General features: G+C 44.7%; 1 protein-coding gene across 5 annotated transcripts in view; it reads left to right on the top strand.

The window, feature by feature from the left end:
- The window catches only part of CAMK1D (calcium/calmodulin dependent protein kinase ID), a 449,243-nt gene that overhangs the window by 250,421 nt on the left and 172,638 nt on the right, over positions 1–26,184 (top strand). Inside the window, exon 1 of one of the 5 annotated variants that reach the window (XM_033209187.1) lies at positions 16,213–16,231. The exons of the other annotated variants lie outside the window; for them this stretch is intronic. The gene's annotated coding sequence lies outside the window, so the exon portion shown is untranslated. Of the gene's footprint in view, positions 1–16,212; positions 16,232–26,184 lie in introns of those variants that run through there. 5 annotated transcript variants of the gene reach the window in all.

Here is a 26,184-nt window from a genome sequence, read left to right as displayed (position 1 = left end):
TTTTTTTTTTTGCGACACCAAAAACTTCATTCCCAACACTTTGAAAAGCCGAGACATGGTCCTGCATCGTGTAGGGGCCGTCATTCAGAATTGGGAACAATTCTGATCATGTAATTACTCCAGGAAAATAAAGCGATGGTGACAGGTAGAGCTTGAGGAAATGCACTTGCCACTACCTGAAAGTTTTTCCAGGAGTCTGCGAACGCACGAGAGCAGACCGTGTTTCTGTCTCTCTTCCCAGCCCTGGCACGCAGGAGGCGCTCAGTAAATATTTGTTGAATGAGTAAGTGAATGACCCAAGCTCTAACGCACCATGCAAAGGCTGGTTATTGTCAGTCCAGCTAAACCCATCCCTCTGTGTTGAATGAAGGGCCCATTGCTTTGGTTGATGGGCAGCATCTCTACCTAATCAACGTCTTATTGAACTCACTACAGGCTTCCTGGTTTGCAGACTTTTTTGCTAAGATTCACATCCCTCCTTGAAATACCTGCTCCCAAATCTTTCTCTCCCATTTAACAAGTGATTATTTTAGATGGGGGTAGGGGAGTCAGAGACTGTTTATGAGCAGAAACTGGAAATTCAGGGAACCAGCCATGCAGGATCTAGAGAATGAGACTTCCAGGTAGGGGAATAGGAATGTCACGGCCCTGAAAGGGCAACAACTTTGGACCCAAGTGGAGAACAGCAAGAGGGCCTGTGGCTGGAGCAGAGGGAGGGAGCTGAGTGGCAGAACAGCTGATAGGGTCGGATTATGGCAGGCCCTTGCAGGCCATTGGAAGGAGCCTGGATTATATTCCAATGGCAGAATATGACCTTTCAGGATCATTATCTGATTTAGCTGTTTTCTCATATACGTATTTGAACCTTACAGAAGCCTGGGGTAAATCAGTCAGGTGTGTTTATTCCCATTTTAGAGATGAAGAATATGAAACTCCAAGAGTTTGAAAGGCTGGGACCCAGATGTTTAGACTGCCCATGTGTTGAGTGTGTCTTTTTTTTTTTTTTTGAGAGAGAGAGTCTCGCTCTGTCACCAGGCTGAAGTGCAGTGGCATGATCTCAGCTCCCCACAACCTCCGACTCCCTGGTTCAAGCAATTCTCCTACCTCAGCCTCCCAAGTAGCTGGGATTATAGGCACGCATCACTGTGCCCAGCTAATTTTTTGTATTTTTAGTAAAGACATAGTTTCACCATGCTGGCCAGGATGGTCTCGATCTCCTGATCTCGTGATCTACCCATCTCGGCCTCCCAAAGTGCTGAGATTACAGGCATGAGCCACCACGCCTGGCTGAGTGTCTTCTCTTTGTGCTGCCTCATGCTTGGGTTGAAATGTGAAATGTTGTCAGACTTGGTATCCCTGCGAGGCCCCTGAAGGCTGACCTGCAGTAAGTCAGTAGTTCCTGCTGTGATAATTACACAGGAACTGAGTGTGACAGAGAAACCATGTGTTTTGGGTATTGGTTTCATCACTGGAGTGTCATGTTTAGTTGTGGCTGCCACACTTTGGGAGAAGATGGGGAAATTGGAGAGGTACCAGGGAGGAGCAAAAAATAGATGAAAGTGTTCCTGTGGGAGGAGGTCAATGGAATCAAGAGGTTTGTATTTCTTTTTCCCTGAGAAGCAGCATTGAGTGGTGAGGCAACAGTGATCCTCAAATAACTGAGGTTTCTGACTGCTTCTGCCTTATCTCCAAGAAAGACTGGACTGGAGGTCAGCTTCAAGCACAGTGATAGAGAGCACCCAGTTACAATGCACTTATTAACAGTGAGCATCCTTATATCCCTGAGCAGACCACTCAAGGTGGCTGTCGACACTCAGCTCTGAGGGTTGCATGAAAACTAAAGAGTTATTCTTTTTATTTTTTATTTTTTGAGACAGCATCTCACTTTATTGCCAGGCTGCAGTGCAGTAGCACAGCCATGGCTCACTGCAGCCTCAACTTCCTGGGCTCGAACAATCCTTCCACCTTGGCTTCCCCAGTAGCTGGGACCACAGGCATGCACCATCATGCCCAGCTAATTTTTATTTTTTTGGTAGAGATTAGGTCTCTCTATGTTGCCCAAGCTGGTCTCAAACTCCTGGGCTCAAGCCATCCTCCCATCTCTGCCTCTCAAAGTGCTGGGATTACAAGCATGAGCCACCTTTCCCAGTCAGGAGTTATTCTTTTTAAAAGGTAGGCACAGTCCTTTATGAGGGATGCCCTGCCCCTTTTGCAGTTGTTTGACTCTCTGAGGCCGTGGTTCACAGAGTTCAAAGCCTGTACAGAAAGGATATTCCCCGAGTCTGGCACCACCTGGCTTTGGTCAGAGGGATCACTTGAGCTACTCCAGTCCTCTCAGCAGCTCCTGGGGAATTCGGATGGGGGCTGAGGCATGTTGGCGAGGTTCAGGGTACACTGGCATTCGCTCACAGTAGGTTTTTCTTTGCCTCTTGAAAAGTGACTTTGAGTCCATCCTGGATGAGAACAATTGTTTTGCATATTGCTGAGTAATTTCTTTGCAGGTCTTTGTGTCCTAGCATTGTCCTTTCTCACCTGTCTTTATTCTGTTTCAAGCTGCACAGCATGGAGTGTGCAGTGATTCACTGGGGAGAGAAGAAAATAAAACCAAAAAGCCCATCTGCTTTGTCAGGAGACACCTTCAAATACAGATGTTCCCACATCCCCCTTCGGCAGCCGTTTTCAGCCATACCTCTGTGCTCAAGCCATCCTCCCGCCTCTGCCCAAAAGTCATTATCCTGTTATCTCACCCATTGTCCTGTAAGCGGTGGTACAACAGGAAGAGACCGCGGGGTGGGAGGTTGCTGGAATCATCCATCCCATAGCTTAGTGGTGTGGGAACTGAGGAACTCTTGTCCCCTCTCCAGCTGGGGCTGCACATCCTTTTTCTGCTGTCACATGCCATCCATGTGACACTCCTTCCAGACAGACCCCCAGAGCAGCCTGGCCGACCTCTCACTCCCAGGCTGAGTGTCACTGAGAGTCTTGACTTTCTCACTTTGCTGGTGCTTTACAACCTTGAAGCTAGAGTCTGGTGTAGCTGTTCTTCCTGCCAGCCCATTGGCTTTCACTTCTCTCTGCTGTGGGGGAAGGTGGAGGGGGCAGCATCTCAGGGTTCTCCAAGAGGAAGTCTCTCCATGCATGAGCCTGGCATTTTGAAATCATCATGGTGGCTGAGATTCTGCCCATGTTCAGTGGGACTTGGGTGGCAGCACAAGCAGATGAGACTTTATTTTGTTTCATTCTTTGTTCAGTTGTTCACTCATTCGTTCATTGGCAGATGCCATATACTGTGCTGGGAGAGAGGACACAACAGTGACCCAGACAGACAAAGTCTCTGTTTTGATGGGGCTTATGTTGGAGAGTGGAGGGTCAGGGACAGCAGATGATCAACAAGATAATTTTGGAAGCTGATAGGAGTTGTGGGGAACATGAGAGAGAGGTTGATGTGAGGTGTGGTGGAGGAGGACGGTTTGGGGGCTCGGGAGGCCTTCCTGTGAGTGGCATAGTAGGAGCCTGGGTATACCGGCCCTGTGGCTGCCCAGGTCTGGCCCGGAATCTGGTTGTGTTGGATGGCACCATTGAGCATCTTCATTTCCTGGGACTTCCCACCCACTTTTCTTGAGAAACTCACTGCCCTTTTAAGTTGCTTGTTTGTTTTAGTAAATGTAATCAATAAAGCATTAAGTGAAAAACTGTTCACACTTCACCAGTGGAAATAGGTTAGATATAAAGTTGTGTTCATTCACCAATGGCTAGTTGAGTACTCTCTACACCCATGGCACAGAGCAGGAGCTCTTAGACTCAAGGAACTCCAGTCTTGGGGAGGGTGGAGGTATGAGGATTCCTTTAGAAGAGAGAAGGCACCCATGGGATCTTTCTGAGAGGGAAGAGGACCCCTGCCTTTCAGATCTATCTGTTTATGGCTCTGCAAATTTCAGTAGTTGCTAAAAATGAGGCCTACAGATTTTAATGTGGCAAAATGGATTTTATTTCTGACTGTTAAACCAAGGTGAGGTTAGGAGTAATGATCTGCAGTGCTAAAAGGGGGTTTTTATCTTACGGTGATTAATTCTTTTCTTTCTTCCCTTCTAAAAAAATGTGATTCCTGATAAAACCTGATGTTTCACTTTATATTTAAATGATACTCCATTGAGCATTTTATTAGTAACAATTCAGTACTTAAATTGCATATTTCAGTTATAAGAGACGATTCACTAGCCTTGCAAGAAAACTGTCCTATTTAAAGTAGGAGAAATCGCTCTCTTGATTACTGTGGAGGTTTCTTCATCTAGACATTTTAAACACTTTCCAAACAGTCCTTGCAGTTTTTCTTTTGTAATTGTGGCAAAATACGCATAACATACAATTTACCGTCTTAGCCATTTTTAAGTGTCCGGTTCAGTGGCATTAAGTACATTTCACGTTGTTATATGATCCTTACCACTGTCTGTCTGCAGAGCTCTTATCATCTTGTAAAACATCCTTGGAGGTTTTACAGTTTCTCTTCCGAATAGATATATTTTAGTTAGTTAAGGCACTATGCCAGGTATTTTACACATCATCTGATTGAATTCTCGCCGTAATCCTATAAGGGGCATATTATCTATGTGGTTTTTGTTTTGTTTTGTTGAGACAGTATTTTGCTCTGTCATCTAGGCTAGAGTGCGGTGGCATGATCATAGCTCACCGCGGCCTTGACCTCTGGGGCTCAGGTGATCCTTCCACCTCAGCTTCCTCGGGAGCTGAGACTACGGGTGTGTGCCACCACACCAGGCTAATTTTTGTATTTTTTGTAGTGACGGGGTCTCATTCTGTTGCCCAGGCTGGCCTCAAACTCCTGGGATGAAACGTTTCTCCCACCTTAGCCTCCCAAAGTGCTGGGATTGCAGATGTGAGCCACTGTGACTGGCCTTATGTGCAGTTTTTACCAATGAGAAAACAGACTGAGAGGAGCTGAATAACTTGTTTAAAGTTATACAACCAACAGATGTCAGAATGGGCATTTGGGCCTAGCTTCCTCCAAAGCTAAGGCTTTTTCTGTTGTTCCACGGTGATTTTCAGTTAGAAGTTTTGATTCTGGCATCTTGCCTTCTGTCAGTAAATGTTTTCAGCACAGAACAGAATACTGTTCACATTTTCTCCAAATGTTGGACATGCTTCCTGTGTACCTCAGTGTTCTTGCTCAGTAAATCCGAGGAGCCACTTCATACCAACAGAATAGGCATTTGTAAAAGCAGCTAAGAATTAAAACCATACTTTCTTTTTTCTTTTTTAGAGACAGTCTCTCTGTCATCCAGGCTGGAGTGCATTGGCGTGATCTCAGCTCACTGCAAAGTCCACCTCAAGCCATTCTTGTGCCCCAGCCTCCCAAGTAGCTGGGATTATAGACGTGTACCACCGTGTCCAGCTAATTTTTGTATTTTTGGTAGAGATGAGGTTTCACCATGTTGGCCAGGTCAGTCTCCAACTCCTCACCTCATATGATCCTCCCACCTCGCCTCCCAAAGTGCTGGAATTACAAGCACGAGCCACTGTGCCAGGTCCATACTTTATTTCTGAAGATAATTTGGAAACCTATATTTCTGAAATATGACTACTGTAGATACTTCTAGAACATTCTCCTTTTCTGGAAAGTCAGGCATTTGTTCTCAACTCTCACAGAAAGAAGTAGAGCCCTTTGGTGTTACGATTACTTTCCTGCCTGTTGAAGACAGCCTCTGCATCTTTCGTTTATGTGAACACGTGGACACACAGCATCCGTTAGCTTCTTTATCTCATCTTTGGCCAGCAGGGTGTATAGAGACAGGTCGTGGAAATGCTAAATATTTTCCAGGATCCCAGGCGGAGTTCCTGGTGGTAGTGCTACTGGATTTGCTAATGTCAAGATGCCCTGATTTTGGGGTGGAGGGCAGGGGTGGGAAGTAAGCATACAATTGTGCAAATATTAGTAATCTCTTTTATTCTTAGAAGATACAGTCTGTTGAAGAACATGGTGAGGAATTGGCAGGAAAGCATCCACGACTCCTTTAGCCTTTGTGAGGCTGTGGTGCTATATTGAGGCAGATCACTCAGATGGGAACACCAACCATATGGTGGAGAAGAGAAGGAAATGTGTTCTTTCTCTAGTTTGTCTTGCAAATAAGAAGGAAAGCGCTGCAGAGGCACAAGCTGGCTTCTCATCTCAGCAAGCAGAGGAAGGCCACTGATACGCAGCCGGGTAACTTCATCCTATCCCACCCTGACCTGTGCCTCAGCGACCACAGGCAGCTGAATGGTTGAGGATTGGGGATTCAGAGACCCTTGTGTGAGGAGGGGCCTCAGAGAAGGGGAGGCCGTCTTCTGGGTTTGCTAGAAGTCCTCTCTTCACCTCAGTAACAACTCACTGTTTGGGAGTACAATGAAAAGGGCTAGGGAGGGGGAGGGTCCAGGCTTCTAGCAGATGTTTCTGTTTGCCTCATGTGCAGAACCACAGCTTCTACTGCCTGGCCCTCCCAGGTCTCTTTAGCAGCTGGGCATGGTCTGGATAAAGTCATACTGTAAGTCTGCTTGCTCTTCCCGCTGTGGTTCTTGTTCTTCACCGTATCCCTCCATGTCTACACAGCCTCCTCCTCCTCTCCCCATCCTTTTATAATCACACCTCACTGAACCACCTGCTGTTCCCATTGCACTGAGCTCTCTGCCACCTCGGGCCCCAAACCTGGCCAGTTCCCCCTCTCGGAGCTCCTGCAGCACTGAAACTTCAACTTGAAGGCACCTCAGTCAGAATAGCCTGGTGGCTGGAGTCTCCTTAGACAACCTCCTGAGGGTTTTAGTCATCGTCATGGCCCCAGAGTGCAACCGTGTTTGCTGCAGGGCCAGGTGATTGCATCCCACGTGGGCTGTGCAGCCCTCCCTGTCTGCCTCTCACTTTGTGTCATCAAATCCATAAAAGTGGAAGAAGAGTGGGAGCGAGCGAGGTGGTGAGGTTCCCCATCCTCCCTCTGGGAGGGTGGGAAGTTCCCATTGGTGTCCCTCTCATCCTTGCACTTCTCTCTGCATCCTTGTCACAGTCAGCGATGGCCCTGCCTGGCTTGCTGTCGTTCTTTCCCTGCTTGGAATCTTGTCTTCATGAGGGCAGGAACCGCATTCCTCTGGTTCCTGCTTTGGCTTCAATACATAGCTCATTCCTGGGCTGTGGAAAGTGATCAGAATCCATTTGCATATGTATGTGAATTCCTTCAGTGGGCAGTGATGTACAGGACCTCCCGCCTCAAAAAGAGAAAGTTCCCTTTCTATTTTCCTGCTTTAGCAATATAGAGAAGAAGCTTTTAAAAAAAGACCTAATCAGGCCAGGTGCAGTGGCTCACACCTGTAATCCCAGCACTTTGGGAGACCGAGGCAGGTGGATCACCTGAGGTCAGTAGTTCAAGACCAGGCTGACCAACATGGTGAGACCCTGTCTTTACTAAAAATACAAAAATTAGCCAGGCATGGTGGTGGGCGCCTGTAATCCCAGCTACTCAGGAGGCTGAGGCAGGAGAATAACTTGAACCCGGGAGGTGGAGGTTGCAGTGAGCCGAGATCGTGCCATTTGCACTCCAGCTTGGGTGACAGAGCAAGACTCAGTCTCAAAACAAATGAACAAACAAGCAAACAAAAAGACCTAATCAGAACCAGAAAGGGCTTTAAGCTCATCCCTGCTTAAACTTTTTTTCAATTTAATTTTTCCCCCAAACCCAAGGAAACCTCAGGAGAATTTTCATCTTCGTTTTCTTGAGCACAGAATCACATGTAACCTTGTTTTGAAGTTGAGCCTAATGTTTATTTACCTTATAATTAATATTTTGTTTTGTTTGTCAGTGTCTATTATTTGTTTAGTGATATTGATTTACATACTGTTGCTTTAATTGCCTGATAATCTAAGTTCTTAGGTGCTTCTCATGATAATGCTTCTGGAAACAGATTGTTATTTAACAATCAAATTACTAAGTGGATATATATTTTGTATTTGCGGATTCTATTTGTGTCTCTGGAGTTCAAGGGGATGCTTCTATGCATCTGGAATTCTACATGGAAACTGTTGTAGTTCAATTGATGATTTCTGATAGCACCAGAATCTCACATTCTGTGACTTTAATGAGAGGGAAAAAACTTGTAATGTCATGTTCTACGAAGCACCCCTTTTGGAAGACAAAAACTGACAGATGTCCTTATTTTTATTCTGCAAAATAGCTCCTTCCTCTCGAAGAATCAGCGCTCCTAGCCCCAGCAATTTCTCCTCTTAGAAAACTCTTTTCATTTGCTTTGCTTGAGAGACTCGAGCTTGGGAGTCTGTTTCTCCAAATTTCTGATTTTGTTTGCTGGCAGCTTGCCCCCACCCCTTCTGGTTCAGCAGAGCTTTGCCCAAGTTGCAGGTTCTGTCAGCAGGAGTGGGAAGGAGAAGGAGTTTAGAATCCCAAAATCCTGGCTCTGTGGTATTCAGCAAGTTAATGAACCGCTGTCTGTGCCCAGGTTGCCTCACTGCAAGAATAGGAATTGTAATATCTTTGTCACAGGTAGGCCCTTGAGAAGCTAGCATGGTGCTTTCAACACATTAAGTACTCTGTGTATGTTGTATGGATGGAAATGAGCCTCATTTGGGGATCTTATCTGCAAGCCTATTGAACAAGTAACAGCTATGAAATTTCAGAAGCAAATGGTACTTTATTTTCTCTGTGGAAACCTTGAAGGAAATGGGTAAACAGATACTTTTTTTTCTCTTACGTGAGCTGTAAGTAGACTATTTGCATCTCCCTGTAACTGGTAAAAAGAACATTTTACACATTACACAGTCTCAGAGAATATTCCTGACCGAAGCTGTCGTCCGTGCTGTGCTGTGTGACGTGTTGTGACCGAATTTGCTGTGGGAGGCCTGCCTCAGCCTTTACCCCAGTGAATTCTGCAAACATGATTGTTTTTTTTTTTGGTGTGTGGAAACAGGAAATAGATGGGGAATCTCTGCTCTCAACTGCATATTCTAAGTAAATTCTTTCTTTCAAATCGATTATGAAGAATAATTTATTGGTAATTACAGATGGCCTTTGGCTTAAAATACATTTTTTGTTTGTTTGTTTGTTTGTTTGGAGACAGAATCCCACTCTGTTGCCCAGGCTGGAGTGCAGTGGTGCGATCTCGGCTCGCTGCAACCTCCACCTCCCTTGAACTTCCTGGGTTCAAGTGATTCTCCTGCCTCAGCCTCCCGAGTAGCTGGGATTATTGGAATGCGCCACCATACCCTGCTAATTTTTGTATTTTTAGTAGAGATGGGGTTTCACCATTTTGGCCAGGCTTGTCTCAAACACCTGACCTCAGGTGATCCACCTGCCCTGGTCTCCCACAGTGCTGGGATTACCGGCATGAGCTACCGCGCCCAGCCTTAAAATACAGTTTTGGGCTGGACGCGGTGGCTCAAGCCTGTAATCCCAGCACTTTGGGAGGCCGAGACGGGCGGATCACGAAGTCAGGAGATCGAGACCATCCTGGCTAACCTGGTGAAACCCCGTCTCTACTAAAAAATACAAAAAGCTAGCCGGGCGAGGTGGCGGGCGCCTATAGTCCCAGCTACTCGGGAGGCTGAGGCAGGAGAATGGTGTAAACCCGGGAGGTGGAGCTTGCAGTGAGCTGAGATCCGGCCACTGCACTCCAGCCTGGGCAACAGAGTGAGACTCCCTCTCAAAAAAAAAAAAAAAAAAAAAATACAGTTTTGGTAAACTGTTTTGACTTTTTAAAAAATTAGTGAATGTTTAAAGTAATAGAAATGTGGCTGGACATGGTGGCTCATGCCTATAATCCCAGCACTTTAGGAGACTGAGGCAGGAGGATGGCTCGAGCCCAGGAATTCGAGACCACTCTGGGCAACATAATGAGACCCCATCTCTACTAAAAGTACAAAAATTAGCTGGGTGTGGTGGTGCGCACCCATAGCTGGGTGTGGTGGTGCGCACCTGTAGTCCTGGGTGGAAAACTGAGGTGGGAGGAACACCTGAGCCTGGGGAGGTTGAGGCTGCAGTGAGCCATGGTCTTGCCACTGCATTCCAGCCTGGGTGACAGAGTGAGATCCCCATCTCAAAAAAAAGCAAAGAAAAGAGAAACATTTAAACTGATGACAAAGTTATGATGGTAAGAAATAAGTTGGTCCTTGACAGATACTAAAAGCGTGTCACTGAAGAGATGAGTGTTCAGCACCTTAAGAAAGGGCTGCAGGGGGCGGGCGCAGTGGCTCACGTCTGTAATCCCAATACTTTGGGAGGCCGAGTCAGGCAGATCAGTTGAGACCAGGAGTTCGAGACCAACCTGGCCGACATGGTCAGACTACATCTCTACTAAAAATACAAAAATTAGCAGGGCATGGTGGCGGGTGCCTGTAGTCCCAGCTACTCGGGAGGCTGAGGCAGGAGAATCGCTTGAACCCAGGAGGCAGAGGTTGCAGTGAGCCAAGATCATGCTACTGCACTCCAGCCAGGGCGACAGAGTGAGATAGTTTCTCAGAAAAAAAAAAGAAGAAAAATGGAAAGGCCACAGGCTTTTGCTTTTTTCCTGCTAATTAGATGGCTAAATCCAGAAAAATAATGGGCATGCAGTTATACTGAATTTCCAGCAAAAGGCGGCACAGGTGAAATCTCACGGGTTGTGCAATGCTGTGTCTTGCTGCGTTCCTCATATTTGTGTAATAATTATTTGCTGGCCTGTGGATGGGTTCAGAGTGATTTCCTGGAAGTCAGGGCCAAATGCCATTTATTCCAGCACTTTCAGGGCCTGGCATGTAATTGTCCAGTGGATGATTCTTGAATGAACCACTGACTGTCCTTGTAGATGAGAGAGGAAAATAGGGACTAAATAGCGCTGCAATTAAACAGATGGATGATAGCTGAGCAACCGCACACCAGGGCTGCTGTCCAGTGGATTGTGGCAGAGTTGGGGGGTGACGGATAAACCCAAAAGGAAATTTCTTGGAACTTCCCCAGGACTGGGTTAGAACATATTCTTTCCAACATTGAAAGAAAATAGCTTGGATGAACCCATGGAAGACCTGCTTATTAACTTTACATACAGCCAGAAGGTGGATCCAAAAACTTCTACCAATAATGAGAGATACTATAAATGACATTTGATCTAATACTGACTTTTTTTTTTACACATTTTTATGCTTTTATTTTAATTTTACCACTCACCCTCTTTTTGGTTTATTTTAGGGTTTGTAATTCTGATTGGGTCTTGACAGTGTAGGAGAATGTTCTAGAGTTATTTCCAGTGAGTGTCAGGGAATATTCTGTAAAGAAAACCTAAGAGTTTTTCCCAGTATACTGTAGATAAAATATATGTAAAAATGGCGAGTTAAAAGTAGTCCTGGGAGGATCAGTTACAGACCTTTTTTTTCTTAAATGACTATGAAAATTGGGGATAACTTTTTTATTCTCCTGACTAAATTACATTTTGGTTTTTTGTTGTTTGTTGTTTGTTTGTTTGTTTGAAACGAAGTCTTACTCTGTTCCCTGGGCTGGAGTGCGGTGGTGCGATCTCAGCTCACTGCAACCTCCGCCTCCCGGGTTCAAGAAATTCTCCTGCCTCAGCCTCCCGACTGGCTGGGATTACAGGCGTGCACCACCACACCAGGCTAATTTTTTGTATTTTTAGTAGACGGGGTTTCACCATGTTGGTCAGGCTGGTCTCGAACTCCTGATCTCATGATTCATCCGCCTCACCCTCCCAAAGTGCTGGGATTACAGGCGTGAGCCATCGTGCCCGGCCACATTTTGTTTTCATGCAGTCTGTGTGAGCTCACCTTCTTGGGCCATAGCAGGGGTCCCCAACCCCCAAAACCCCATCTGTTGACTATTAGGAATGGGGGCCGCACAGCAGGAGGTGAGCGGCAGGTGAGTGAGCGAAGCTGCGTTTGTGTTTGCAGCCGCTCCCCATCCATCACCCACATTCCCGCCGGAGCCCCGCCTCCTGTCTGATCAGCAGCGGCCTTCGAGTCTCACAGGAGTGCGAGCCCTGTGGTGAACTGCGCGTGCGAGGGATCTAGGTTGTGTGCTCCTGATGAGACTTTAATGCCTGGGGCTGGGCGCGGTGGCTCACGTCTGTAACCCCAGCACTTTGGGAGGCTGAGCAGGTGGATCACTTGAGGTCAGGAGTTCGAGGCCAGCCTGGCCAACACAGCAAAGCCCCATCTCTACTAAAAATACAAAAATTAGCCAGGCATGGTGGCGCATGCCTGTAATCCCAGCTACTTGGGAGGCTGAGGCACGAGAATTGCTTGAACCTGGGAGGCGGAGGTTGCAGTGAGCTGAGATTGCGCTACTACACTCCAGCCTGGGCAACAGAGTGAGACTCTGTCTCCAAAAAAAAAAAAAAAAAAGAATCTAAGGCCCAATGGTCTGTCACCGTCTCCCATCACCCCCACATGAGACTGTCTAGTTGCAGGAAAACAAGCTCAGAACTCCTCCAGATTCTACATGATGGTGAGTTGTAGAATTATTTCATTATACATTACAATGTAATAATAATAGAAATAAAGTGCACGATAAACGTAATGTGCTGGAATCATCCCGAAGCCATCTTCCCCTGAGCCCTCTCCTGGTCCATGGAAAAATTATCTTCCGTGAAACTGGTTTCTGGTCCCAGAAATGTTGGGAACCACTGGGCTGTTGGAGTTCCCCGTGAACTTCCCGCCCTGTGGTCCCTCGCACTGTCGCTGTCTGAGTAAAACAAGCAGGGCAGAGTTAGCTCTCTCCGTTTCCCAACAAAAATAAATGTTCCTTTTTCCATTAATGTGAGTCAAATAAATAAATACAACCCAAACCCAAGGATTATGTCAAGTGACTAAACCTTTGACACCAAAAGTCAATTCCTTTCATTTTTTGTGACCCATCACAGAACTCACAGCATCTTAAGATGCCATCAAAATTAATCTTTCCTTGCCCAAAGCACTTGACCCATACTCTAAAAACCTCCTCTTCACAGAGGTTGGCTTTTCTTAGTTTTCTCTCCCTGGTCACTGCACCTGCCGATGCTTAGTTTGTGCTTAGCGGGTTCCTACTGAGCCGCAGGATCCCCAGCTCTTAGTCATCTGGGCTTTGGAGCTTCCTCTAGAGCTTTAGTAACCTCCAATATGGAGGCTTCCCTCTTCTTCTGAAGGGGCTTCTAGCCTTTTATACTAAATTATACATTTTCCTTACTGGCAGTGCAAGCTGTGATTCGTATCTTATGTAACTCCACAGAGAAAATGACTTTCAACATTATTTTTTCATAAGCCATTACAAGTTAATATTAATATCATGTTAATATTCCTATAAAGCTATGTTAAAAGGATCTCTTCTTTATCTCCAAAGAAAGTAGAAATGTGTGTCCAGTGGCTCACCTAGAAATTTCATGTTAGGAATAGACAACTAATACACAGAAATCTAAGTGGGTTTGTTTGAAGGTTAGGTAACCTTCACGGTGGTTTAAATTTGTGACCTTTTTTTGCAAAACAGTTGCTTTCTTAGCATATCTGATCTTTCCCATTTACCTCAGATGTCTTAGAATCACTCCAGAGTTCATATCCTCCTCTGCCTTCTTTGTTCTTTTCACATTTTTAAGTGGTTGAATGTTTCCATGAAGTATATGAGGCTCAGTGAACATGTTCCCACACTTTGTGCTTGACAGGAGCGATCATTTATCTTCTACTATTTTTAGTCAGGCTTAATAATGACATTCATTATTGAGCTATTATTTAAAATTTTTTTCTAAGCCCACATTAGAAATACACTTCTATTTTTGTTTATACTTATGGAACAAGGTAAGAAGTGTGTGAATGTTTTCACTTGCCGTCTGTATCAATTAGGATGTCTTTGATCATAAGCAACAAAGTACAAAGGTCAAATCGGCTTAAGTGATATGTGGGATTCACTGGTTGACGTATCTGGTCTCCCAGAGACAGAGTGGGCTTGCGTTAGAATTGATTCAGTAAAACAGCAGTGAGATGAAGAGCTGGGCCTCAGCCCTGATGTTTACCTGCTCTCCACAGCTTCCGTGACATAGTCACTTCCTTCTTGGGGTCACAAGATGGCTGCCAGTGACGTCCAGAGCCATTGCTTTCTTGTTTAAGGCTGGTGCCAAGTGCTCTATTCCTACATAGAGGTAGAGTTAGCGTTCCCCAAAGCACAAGTTGCGTGGGGGTGATGTGGCTCACCAAATGAACATCGAGAATTTACCAAAGGAGAGAGAGTTGGACGGCTGATGGGCAGCACCGTCATGTCTGCCACACCATCTGAGTATTTAAAAAATAACTTAGCAGCGTTGCATCTAAAAATGCTGCCTGTGAGATCAATGTTCCTAAGAAAATGTAAAAGTTTATTTCTCTTCTTTCACCATGAGGCTGTCTGACTTTAAACTATTTTCATACTACTAGAAGAATTTCTGTGATTTCTCATAAATGGCTAGTTTTTTAAGTAACTGAAACATTGTAAATAGTATTTCTGTTTAGAATCTTCTGCTGAACAGAAAATAAATTGCTATGGGAAGAATTACTTACTTTAAAAAATTCTGTCAATCCTTTTTATGCGGAAGCTGGTTAAAAACTCGAATCCTTAGTATAGGAGGTAATTTCTGAAGGAAAATATTCTTATAGTTGATTTTAAGAGATTTTTTCCTAGAAAGTTATGTTAGGATAATAGTTTCCTGAAATGTTAGCAAGCATTTTAATATTCTTTCATCTTAATGATTCATAGCTTCTGTCTCACTTCTGTGGCTCCAAAGAGAACCCTCTCTGACCACAATTACAAATACAGTAGAAATTTTTAAAAATCCAGTTACATAGCTTGTATTATTATAATATTACAGAAATAGTAAAAGTTTTTTTCTGGAAGACAAGTACTCATCTTAAAGAAATGTAGAGAAATATATCCACATTTCATTTCAGAGGCAGTTGATGGGGCCAGAAAGAAGTGAGCTTAAGAATGAGACAGTCATAGGTTTCTGTCTAAGATGTGCCACAGAGCTAACGGTGAGACCTTGAGAATACTGAACCTCCTTGCATCTCAGTTCCTCCTTGTAAAACAGGGATAATAGGCCCCTCCCCTAGGGTTTCCAGTTGTCCACATAAGATATTGAAATGAAATGTGATTAGCCTGGTATCCTGCTCATACTAAGCTCTAAGTAAATGGTAGTTATTACCAAAAACATAGGACTGAACAAGAAAAGAAATAGCAGAATCCAACTCAATTATAAGATATTACTCTATTACCTAAAAACTCTTTATCATTCAGTTGTTGTGTTGCAGTCTTTTAATTTATTTATTTTTGTTTTTAATTGTAATTTTCAAATTTTGTTTGCAGACAAAGTATCACTGTGTTACCCAGGCCGGAGTGCAGTGGCACGATTTCGGCTCACCGCAGTTTCTGCCTCCCAGGCTCAGGAAATTTTCCTACCTCACCCTCCTGAGTAGCTGGGATTGTAGGCATGTGCCACCATGCCTGGCTAAGTTTTATAGTTTTAGTAGAGATGGGGTTTCACCATGTTGGCCAGGCTGGTCTCAAACTCCTGACCTCAGGTGATTCTCCTGCCTCAGCTTCCCAAAGTGCTGGGATTACAGGCATGAACCACTGCACCTGGCCCCCTGGTCTAGTCTTTTACTTTAGAAACACATTACAGTTTTCTTAAAAATTTTCTGTATACCAATGCTTTGCAGAAAGCCATTGTTGTAAAAATATATGTACGTATTTCCATCTGTGAATATATATTGAAAGGGAGAGAGGCTGATTTTCAGTTAGGTGGGAAGTGTTCTGTGTTCCAGAAGAGTGTTCCATTCTTAGACCTGGGTAAGAGGAGACCCTGCTTTAGGAGATTCTGTCCTGGCCATGAGCCAGCCAGCCCTTCCCATGGAGTGAGTTGTCTGCAGGGTGAAGGACATGGGGCTTTGGTCTTTCCACCCAGTGCTTGTGGGTGGGTACTTCCCAGAAATTCTTGACCCCAGAAATTCTTCTGAAGTGACTTTGAATGCACTTCCGGGGCCCATATGGATTGCTTCCTGGGTCCCTCCTCCTGAGAGCTGGCAGCACTGCTGGTGGGATGTCCTTAGGCCAAGGCAGGTCTGTGTGCAAGTGTGCAAATGGAGCTTGGATCTGCAGGCCAAAGTTCTGGACAGTCAGAGATAGGATGCGAAGCGCCGAGGAGGCCACTTTCCCCATGATGCCATCTTGAGAAGAGTCCAAGAATTCAAAATTCCAACCTGGTAGGGGACAGAACATTCTTTATTGAATCATTTGTTGTTTTGATTTATAGCTTTATTAAAAAACTACTTTTTATAGACTAGAAAGACATTATGTTCCAGGACATACAGCCATTGTGAGTAGCTAAGAGTTCGTGGAGTACTCACTACATTCTCCCATCTGTAAATGGAGGGCTGGCTAGAATATTGGCTTCCAATTTTGCCTAATCATTAGAGTTACTACAGACTTTTTAAAAAGTTCGTGATTCCCAGGTTCCCCCTGCCTGGCGATGGGATTTCAGTAGGACTGGGTAAGAGCTGGTAATGGTTATGTTTTCAGTGTTCCGCGGGGATACTGATGATCAGTAATGGCCACTCTGCTAGATGGACTTCAGTGTCATTCGCTTGCTAGCCATCCATCCATCCTGTGTTGTCAGGGTCCAAGTGTGAGTGAATGTTAACATAGGAAGAAAAGAGCCAGCAGGTAGATGGACATGTGTCTGAAAGAAAGGGGAGGCCAGCTGGCAAATGGCCAGGAGCTGTGTGCGGGAGGAGCCCATGGGAGCTCGATATGGGTTGAGGCCGATCCCCTCTGCATCCACGGAAGTTCCACCAAGTAGCTGGTGCATTCTGCGTTCAAGTTGTTTGTTGTTGAAGAGGAGAACATCTTTCAGACATGTACAGGATATTTTCTGAAGACACGGGTATTCGGTCAATGGTGTTCTAATTCTGGAGCTATAGGAATACACCAAAGAAAGAGACCCCAGATAAAGACAGATCATGTTTTTTTTTTTTTCTCTGACAGTCTCCCTTTTCTTTAGAAACAAAAAAAAAATGTTGGTGAAAAGAGTAATGAAGTTGACATTTTGCAGGATGCATTTTGCCATCATTACCTCTGAAGAGCTCCTAACTCCAACTCATTCTCCAAGGAAATCTTGGCATTTACACTCTGGTCAAATTGACTTTCTCCACTTATTCATGATGAAAGAGAAAAGTGTATGTAAACTTGTCACTTGGGAAATTAAAAGTGGAGTAAAGTGAAGTTCCAAGTCTCAAGTGACCCCATGAGTGGGAGCAAGAGGGTCAGGGCTCCAAGCAGAGTTTCCCAGGAACAATTTCATAGTGTTCAACTTCAGCATCCCTGCAAGACAAAATACCACCTTTAGTTTTTCTGTAGCTGAAGTTTTACACTTGGCATATTACTTTTTAGTTCCTTTAGCATAAAACCCGCACAGGTGGCCTTGGTGACGAAGCCCCTCACAGTATTCCCTCCTCTACCCTTGGAGGGGCTGCCATCCACCTGAGTGTTCTGTTTGGCTGCAGCACCCTCATGCTTCTCTACCCTAGCTGATGCGGTTCCCTCTCTCTGACGTGCTCTGTTCGTTTGCCTTCCTGTGCAGGGCTCACCGGCCCAGACCAGAGTGTAGACTGATCCTGGGGTACAGCTCCACCAGCGCACCCAGGGCAGGGCCAGATGCCAGGGCAGAGCTGTGCCCGCATAGCCCTGTGTCTGGCTCTCTGGCAGGACATTGGTCGTGCCGTGTCATGATGTTTACGTACACCTCTGTCTTCTCACACTGGCCTGGGAGCCACCTGGTTTCAGGGACTGTGTTTTATCTATCTTCAGGGCCCTGCTGCCTAGCCTCATGCCTGGCACTCCTGGGTCCCCTCTCTGTTTTATGAAGCCTAGTTTTGTGGGTTTTCTGTGAGCTGTCTGCACACAACACGCCGCAATGCCACTCAAGGGGCTCTCACGTGCGGTGGACATGGCAAAAGGGCAGCAGGGATCATAACAGACTGTGCCCTCCCTGCCCCTCCCCTGCCCACTCCACTCGCCCCAATCTGCAGTGCAGCTGGAGCCTCCTTGTGCCGCATTCTCTTGTGATGTCCAAGCGGCTGTTGTATTAAGCAGAGCTTCGATGTGTTTATTTGTTATCAAAAACATTAGCTCTGCAGACACTTAGTCCACCAGCAGCATCATCCCTCACCCGATAAGGATTAAAAGAGAGGGAAAAGGATGCATGGGAGAAAAAAACCCATCAGGGGTTCATCTCGCCCCACACCCTTACTGTAGGGTCCTACACCTGCCAGTCTTCCTTCCCCAGATTCGAGTTTGCTTCCCCTAAGGCTCCCTGGATTAACCATCACACATCCCCACGGGGCTTCATGAGACTGGGAATGAATCTGGACACAGGCTTTCGCTGGCTTTTTAGGAGGCACCACAGTTTGCTCCCACCTCCACCTTCCTCCCACTATTTCTTTACCCCTCCACTGTTCTCAGCATCCTCCCCCTGAGATAAATCGTCCTGCCAGGTTCTTTGCCTGTCTAGTAAGTTAAACAGTGCTGGCTGTGCCCCCCGAGCCCCACCTGTGATGAAATAGCAACTTGGACGCTGTGGGTCCAGCAACTGTGGGACTTTAAACTGGGCTTAAGGAGGGCGGCCAGACATTGATGCCTACGTACAGACAGATTTGTGTATGCACACATCTCCACCATTGGCACACTGTTGGCTTCTTCCTGATTTTAACACAGCTTTTATTTTATTTATGTTTTTGAAATGGGGTCTCGCTCTGTCACCCAGGCTGGAGTGCAGTGGTGCAGTCATGGTTCATTGCAGCTTCAACTTCCCAGTCTCAGGCGATCCTCCCACTTTAGCCTCCTGGGTAGCTGGGACCACAGGCATGTGCCACCACGCCCAGCTGATTTTTGTATTTATTTATTTATTTATTTTTTGGGGAGAGAGGATTTCACCATGTTGTCCAGGCTGGTCTGAAACTCCTGGGTTCAAGTGATCCTCCCGCCTTGGCCTTGCGAAGTGCTGGGATTACAGGTGTGAGCCATACTGCCTAGACAACTTCGTTTTTGTTTTTAAAGAAACTGTAAAGAGGCCAAAGATTTAGGACAAAGGAGCTCATTACCATTTTTGGAAATCACTTTTTGAGGGAAGATCTTCCCTTTGTATTTGAAAATCTGTCAGTAATAATCTTCACTAGTTGGAGTGGGGAAGAAAGCTTTTAATTTCACTTTTGAATTGTTGATTACACTGGTTCCCTCCACTCTCTTGCCCCCGCCTTTATTCTATTTTTTTGTTTGTTTGTTTGTTTACTTTTCTTCACTTTTAGTGGTAGAGTCTTCTTTAAAAATAAATTCTTAGGTAGAACCCAGTACATACACGGTAAGAATTCTAGCCATGAATTTATAATTTCAATTTTATAACATTTATTCTAAATTGTGTCAGTGAGAACACGTTAACATGTTGCTGTTCATGTTGGGTATTGATCGCAGTGGGGCCTGGGCAGGTTGTATTCCATTACATTTTCCGAGTAGTGGTTGAGAATCTGGAGGAGTTGGGGTGAATCAGACTGAAAAAGCACTGGTCAGAAGTGACCTTAATGGAATCCAGCCACGGGACTAATATGATCTGATGCTTGGAGGAAAAGATCTTTATGCCTGGCACTGCCTACAAGATACCCAGTGGCCCCAGTGTGATCTCAGCCTGGCCCAGCCCTCCCTGCTCTTTGGCTTACAGACTGTGGCCACCACCTGGGCACATTGGCTGTGCTGCTGAACGCAGGAGAGCAGCACCGGCCACACTCTGTCTCCCCGGCTACCCTTGGGTCATGGTCAGGGACATTCCATGTGGCTGGATTTCTTCTGGCCCCTCATCCTTCTTGACACAGTTGCTTTCGTAAATTCCCTTTAAACTCTGGGATAGAAAACTTTATGAGCCACAACCTATTTGTAATGTCATTCCTGGGAATTTGCAAATAGCCCTGGAGGTCACACTGGGAAGTTTCTTGAGTTGACATCCTTGATCATAATCTTTTATTAGCAGGATATAATAAAAGTATAAGCTCAGACCACCTCAGCATTTAACACTGATCTATCATAAAACTGCAATTTGGAGAGGTGGATATGTATTACACACCCCTCGTTTAAAAAAAATAAACAAAGTGAAACATGCTGTTCTTTATCATTGTGACTTATCTCAGTTATGAAGAAATTCATTCTTACTTTCTTAAGAAAGAATGCAGTGTCTTAGTTCATTTTCTGTAACTTTTATCAGAATAGCTGAAACTGGGTAATTTATAAAGAACCTTTTCTTTATCTCTTACAGCTATGGAGGCTGGGAAGTCCAAGGTGGAGGGGCTGCATCTAGTGAGAACCTTCTTGCTGTGGGGGACTCTTTCTGCAGAGTCCTGAGGCATTGTGGGTCATCACATGGCTGGGGGGCTGAGCGTGCTCATATGCTAGCTTAGGTCTCCCTTCCTCTTAAAAAACCACCAGCCCACTCCTGTGATGACCCATTAATCCACAAATGGGTTAATCTATTCATAAGGGCAGAACCCTCACGATTCAGTCACCTCTAAAAGGCCCCACCTCCCGATACTGCCACATTAGGGATTGCATTTCAATGTGAGTGTTGGCAGAAACAAATACTCAAACCAAAGCACAGAGTTGTCCTTACTATGCACACTGATAGAGATGATCAGAAGTTAAGATACTATATTTAAAAACATGCATACAGTGAACCACAAACACCCTCATTCATTCTCAACATATGAGTGCTTGAAAGATGTTTTCTTCCATTGGAATGTGCCTGGTTATCTGAAGTCTGAGTGTGATCTGAGCCAACCGTGTGACAGTGTTAATTACTGATGTGCAAAAATTAAAGAACACTCAATTCTGCACCATCATCTCTGAATGTGGGCACTTTCCTAGAATGATGAGGAACATTTTGCAGTATACGTTCAATCTCCCTGAGTCTGACAGTGAACTGATATTAGATGGTTGTTCAAAACAGACTGCTCTCTCTCTTTGCTTTTCATCTTACTATCTTCATCTCATCTTTTTCTTTTACAATTGGTTTCCCGCTTTCTAAATAAATATTGCCATATCCCAGTAGCTTTAGGGCGATGCGCAGGATCATTTTGGCCTGTGTTCCTGAAGCTTCATTATCTAGTTTGAATAAACACGCAGTCTTCCAATTTCAGTAGGTGGTATTCAGGGCACCTGTTGGCTTGGCATAGTCATGGGTTTGAGTTGTGAAATATGGACACTTCCACGTGGGTATCAGCACAGAGAAAGCAAAAGACATTTGTGGTAGGAAAGAAAAAAGAAATGATACCTTTGCCCTAGATTCCAGTGCATTATTTTGGTTCTCTTCCACTTATCCTCATATAAATGCAAGTGTTCAGAGCTGGAAGCTTTAAAGATGCTGCCTGAATTCAAGCCCAGCATCTTCAGCCTGGGGTACAGAGTATACGAGGGAGCTGCAGGATACACCCCAGCAGTTCTATGTCATCAACAGTATTTCATACAGGAATGACTTCTAAATTCATGTTGTAAGCATCCAGTGAACAGGAAATAAGCTTTCTGAGATTTCCCTTTCTAAGGTGGCTTTGGGTATATGTGTTCTCACATAAGTGAAGCTAGGAAACCCAGGCTACGACAGTTCATCTCTGTTCCAAGGCAGGTAAGCAACTTAATTTTTTCCAAGATTCCCACTGCTTATTCTCATGTTAAAAAATGTCCACAGAAATATATATTACCCTTCGACAAAAAGTTACCAAAAGGTTCAAAGAAGGAAATGACAATATTCCTTTAAATGTGTTAGTGTTTCAAAGCCTTACTAAGAAACACTAGAAGAAATATTACTAATATTACTTGCTAAGAAATATTAGTTGCTAATACTATTATACTTGCTAAGAAATGTTATTTTTTCATAATCTTATCCTGAGAGGAGTGATGGGTTGATCATATAGCCTTAAATATTTATCCTTAGGACACGCTGGATCTTACCTTTAAAATCAGACTTATTATCAAATAGATAAATTTAAAATGGATACTGAAGCCATGAAGTTACCAACTCTGTAGTATCTAAAGTTGAATCCTTTTCCATGACCTAAGGTTCTCAGTAATTTAGTAATAAATTACTTAACAGTGACCCTCAAACTTGGCTGCACATTTGAATCGCTGGAGAAACTATGAAGAACTCGTTATGCCTAGGCCACACTGCAGACCAATTAAATCATAACCTCCAAAAATGGTCCAGTTATTAGTACATTTGGGACTCATCAGATAATTCTAGCATGAGACCCACTGTATTCGAGCTTGAGACCCACTGTATTAGTCTGTTCTTGCATAGATATAAAGAAATAACCGAGGCTGGGTAATTTATAAGAAAAGAGATTTAATTGGCTCATGGTTCTGCAGGCTGTACAGGAAGCATGGTGCTGGCATCTGCTCAGCTTTTGGGGAGACCTCAGGAAACTTATACTCATGGTGGAAAGCAAAGAGGGAGTAGGCCTGTCACATGGCGAAAGCAGGAACAAGAGAGAGTGGGAGGGGGAGGTGCCACACACTTTTAAATGACCAGATGACACAGGAAGTCACTGTCGCAAAGACAGCACCAAGCCATGAGGGATCCACTCCCATGACTTGAACACTGCCCTCCAGACCTCACCATCAAGCATTGAGGATTAAAATTCAAGATGAGATTTAGGCAAGAACAAATATCCAAACTTATATTACCCATTCACCGGTAACTTCTCATGGACAGTAACAGAAATAGGAAAGAAATATGCAGTCAAATCTTAGAACCTTTTTTCATTACAGTACGTAGCTTTGGAATGTCTGTAGTCCGTAAGACTTTTGGAAGGTGAGAATTGTTCATTCATTCAGTCAGTCATTCTTCCATAAACATTCCTTGAGTGTTGGCATGTGCGAAGCCCTAGATTTTTCACACTGAATTGGACCTTACTTAGTCTAAAGACCACCAGGCCTCAGCTGGAACTCTAGAGCCATTTTAGACAAGAGTAAATCACTTGGGCATTTCTGTATTGGTCCAGGCATTGTGGATGCTGACAGGGGTAAGGAAAAGCAGGTCTTTTCTGTGTAAAAGACTTCATGTCTCAAGAAATTCTGTTCTGTGTCTGGCTGACAAACTTGTCTGTGCAGATGAAGAACCTGTTGACACGCAAGTTGTAACCAGGCTTCTGTGTAGCAAGAACTGTTCCAGAGAACACTGAATATGGGCTTAGAATCAAACTTGATGGTTCTCACATATACCCTAATGTACTTTGCCATATTATACGTTTAGATTGATTGATTATCAGAGTTGGAAATGACCTTGGAGACTTTCCAGTCTGGCTGGTTAATTTCTAGACAGGGAAACTGAGACCCAGGAAAGTGATGTGACCAGAACATGGTCATATTGTCAGGGACAGAACTGGCTCGTTGATGCCCCTCCTGTGGGACTGTTACAGGCTCTAGGACTGTCTCCCTACACATGTGAGTACTGGCTGTGCCCCCACAATGGGTAGCCTTCATTGTACTAAGGAGGCCTGGGATGCTCTTAAGCAAATACCTTCAGGACCAGCCTGGGTAACATGGTGAAATCCCATCTCTACAGAAAGATGCCAAAATTAGCTGGGTGTGGTTGCACATGCCTATGGTCCCAGCTACTTGGGAGACTGAGGTGGGAGGATCACTTGAGCCCAGGAGGCCGAGGTTGCAGTGAACTGAAACCACACCACTGCCCTCCAGCCTGGGTGACAGAGAGACCCTCTCAAAGAGAAAACTGCCATTTGTGCACAAGGGTTTTTATTGTCATTTGTTTGTTTATAAGGATTCAAGGAAAAATTCACTTCACAGCGAGTATCAACATGTAGTACTTAATCTTTAAAAAATAACAACAAAACTAGCTTACAGACTTAAGAGCTTAGTTGATTTAGGTATCATAGTCTTGGCTCCTTAGTTGCCCATTGAGTATAGCTCCATCTTCTGGCAGCAAAGAGAGGTGATCTGAAGCTTAGAATTTTGAATTCTGCTCATTTCCTGAAGCGGCCTATCATCTATAACACAAGATCTCTAACTACTGAGTAATATGTTACATATGTGTGTGTGTATATATAACATATTTTTATATAAACACATGTATATACATATGGATAGAAAAATAAGAAGATGACATATTTTGATGTTCATTTAACAAATGAGGAAGTCAAATCAAAAAGTATTTAACGACTTGTTCAAAGTCTTGTAGTTAGATGTATCAGAGCTAAGATGCAAGCTAATCTCTTGATTGCTTGTGCAATTCCACTTATCAGTATGCGTTTCTTTTTGTGTGCACCTTTGTGGATATATTTTGGTAAACTTGGTGAACTTCGTTAATGATTTTCATCAAGAACTTTTTAAAAGCACCTTTCTGGCCAGGCACAGTGGCTCACGCCTGTAATCCCGGCACTTTGGGAGGCTGAGGCAGGCTGATCACGAGGTCAAGAGATTGAGACCATCCTGGCCAACATGGTGAAACCCCATCTCTACCAAAAATACAAAACCTGGGTGACAGAATGAGACTCTGTCTCAAAAAAAAAACAAAGAACTGGAGTGGCCCAGGGGAAAGGTGATGGGTGCTGCGAGCTGTGAGAAACAGCAAAGGGTTCTCAGTGGAGGTGATAGAGAACTGAGTCTTAAAGGATGAATATTTTCATAAGAAGATGAGAGAGTGATGAGCACACTCAGAAGAAGGTGTGCATAGTTGGGGAGGGCGGGGTGTGCGAGAGCTGCCTGGGTTCAGTAAAATGTTGGTGTGGGGCAGGGGTGGAAGATGATGTGGAATGAGCAAGTAAAGACCAAATGATAGGGGATGGGGAGAGGGAAGTGCTGGGGAGGGAAGGGCATGGTCCGTGCCTACGGCTCCACCCCCACGTCTGTGCCCACGAAACTAGGTGAGGACAGGTATTTCTGTTTTTGCGCCCAAATGTTGCATTCCCCAAGACTACCCTGGCCCACCATGTCCCCATCCTGTGGCTATAAAAACTCTTAAGACTCCAGTGGGCATGCACACAAGTGGCTGGACATCGAGAGCAATGCACCAGCAGACACACAGGCACCAGAAGATGCCATCAGGCCATCGACCGGCAGAACGATACGGAGTTTGGCTAGGGCAGTCAGGGGAGAGCCCAGCTGCTGGGCAGCATGACTACAGGAGAAAACCACTTTCCCACTCCATCCCCCTTCTGCCCTCCCCATCCACCTCACCGAGAGCTACCACTCCATAAAAAAAACTTTGCACTCATTCTCCAAGCCTACGTGTGATCTGGTTTTTCCAGTACACCAAGGCAGGAACCCCAGGATACAGAAAGCCCTCTGTCCTTGTGATAAGGCAGAGGGTCTAATAGAGCTGATTAACACATGCCGCTTACAGATGACAAAACTAAAAGAGCACCCTGTAGCACACGCCCACGGGGGCTTGTGGAGCGGTAAGCATTCACCCCTGGATTCTGCTATGCGGTCGGAGACCCACAACCTGCCCATCTGCATGCTCCCCTAGGGGTATCCACAGCTGGCACTGAGGAAGGGAGCCACTCCCCTGTCGCACGCCCTGCGAGTGGGATAGGGGAACCTTTCCCATTTCACAAGTAACAAGTGACTTATAAGCCATGCCGTTGTTCGAACTTTCTCCTATACTACAGGGAGCAGGTGGATTTCAAGCTAAGAAATTTTATCAGTTCTATATTTTGGAGAAATCGCTCAGGAGATGGAGTGGAAAATGGATAGGAAGAGAGTGAGACAAGTGGGAGTTGGGGACAATTAAGTGGTCATAAACTGCGAGTGATCATCTGTGAGATAGGAATAATAATGCTTACTTTATAAGGCTGTTGTAGAATGAAATAACGCCTGTAAATGTGTCTGTTTATTAAAATGAAAGGTGTTATTTTTAATACCATCTGCCCAGTATTTCAGTCCTATTGCTGTTCTTGTGACAATATCTAAATTTTCTCAGCATTATTTTCCACACTGCTTATAATGTGAGAAAACAACAATTTGACCCTAGTAAGGAGGAAATGATTTTTTTTTTTAATTTGAAAAAACATAACCATTTACTTAGACAAACAGGAGTGTTTGCCAAGATACCAGAATATTCTTCAAGTACTCTTGTGGCAATTCCATGCCAGGGAACCACAGCCTC

The sequence above is a fragment of the Trachypithecus francoisi genome, unplaced genomic scaffold (assembly GCF_009764315.1).
Source record: "Trachypithecus francoisi isolate TF-2019V2 unplaced genomic scaffold, Tfra_2.0 Lachesis_group9, whole genome shotgun sequence".
NCBI classification, from domain to species: domain Eukaryota; kingdom Metazoa; phylum Chordata; class Mammalia; order Primates; family Cercopithecidae; genus Trachypithecus; species Trachypithecus francoisi.
Note: the sequence above shows the minus strand (reverse complement) of the source record. Positions and strands in the feature narration are given on the sequence as shown.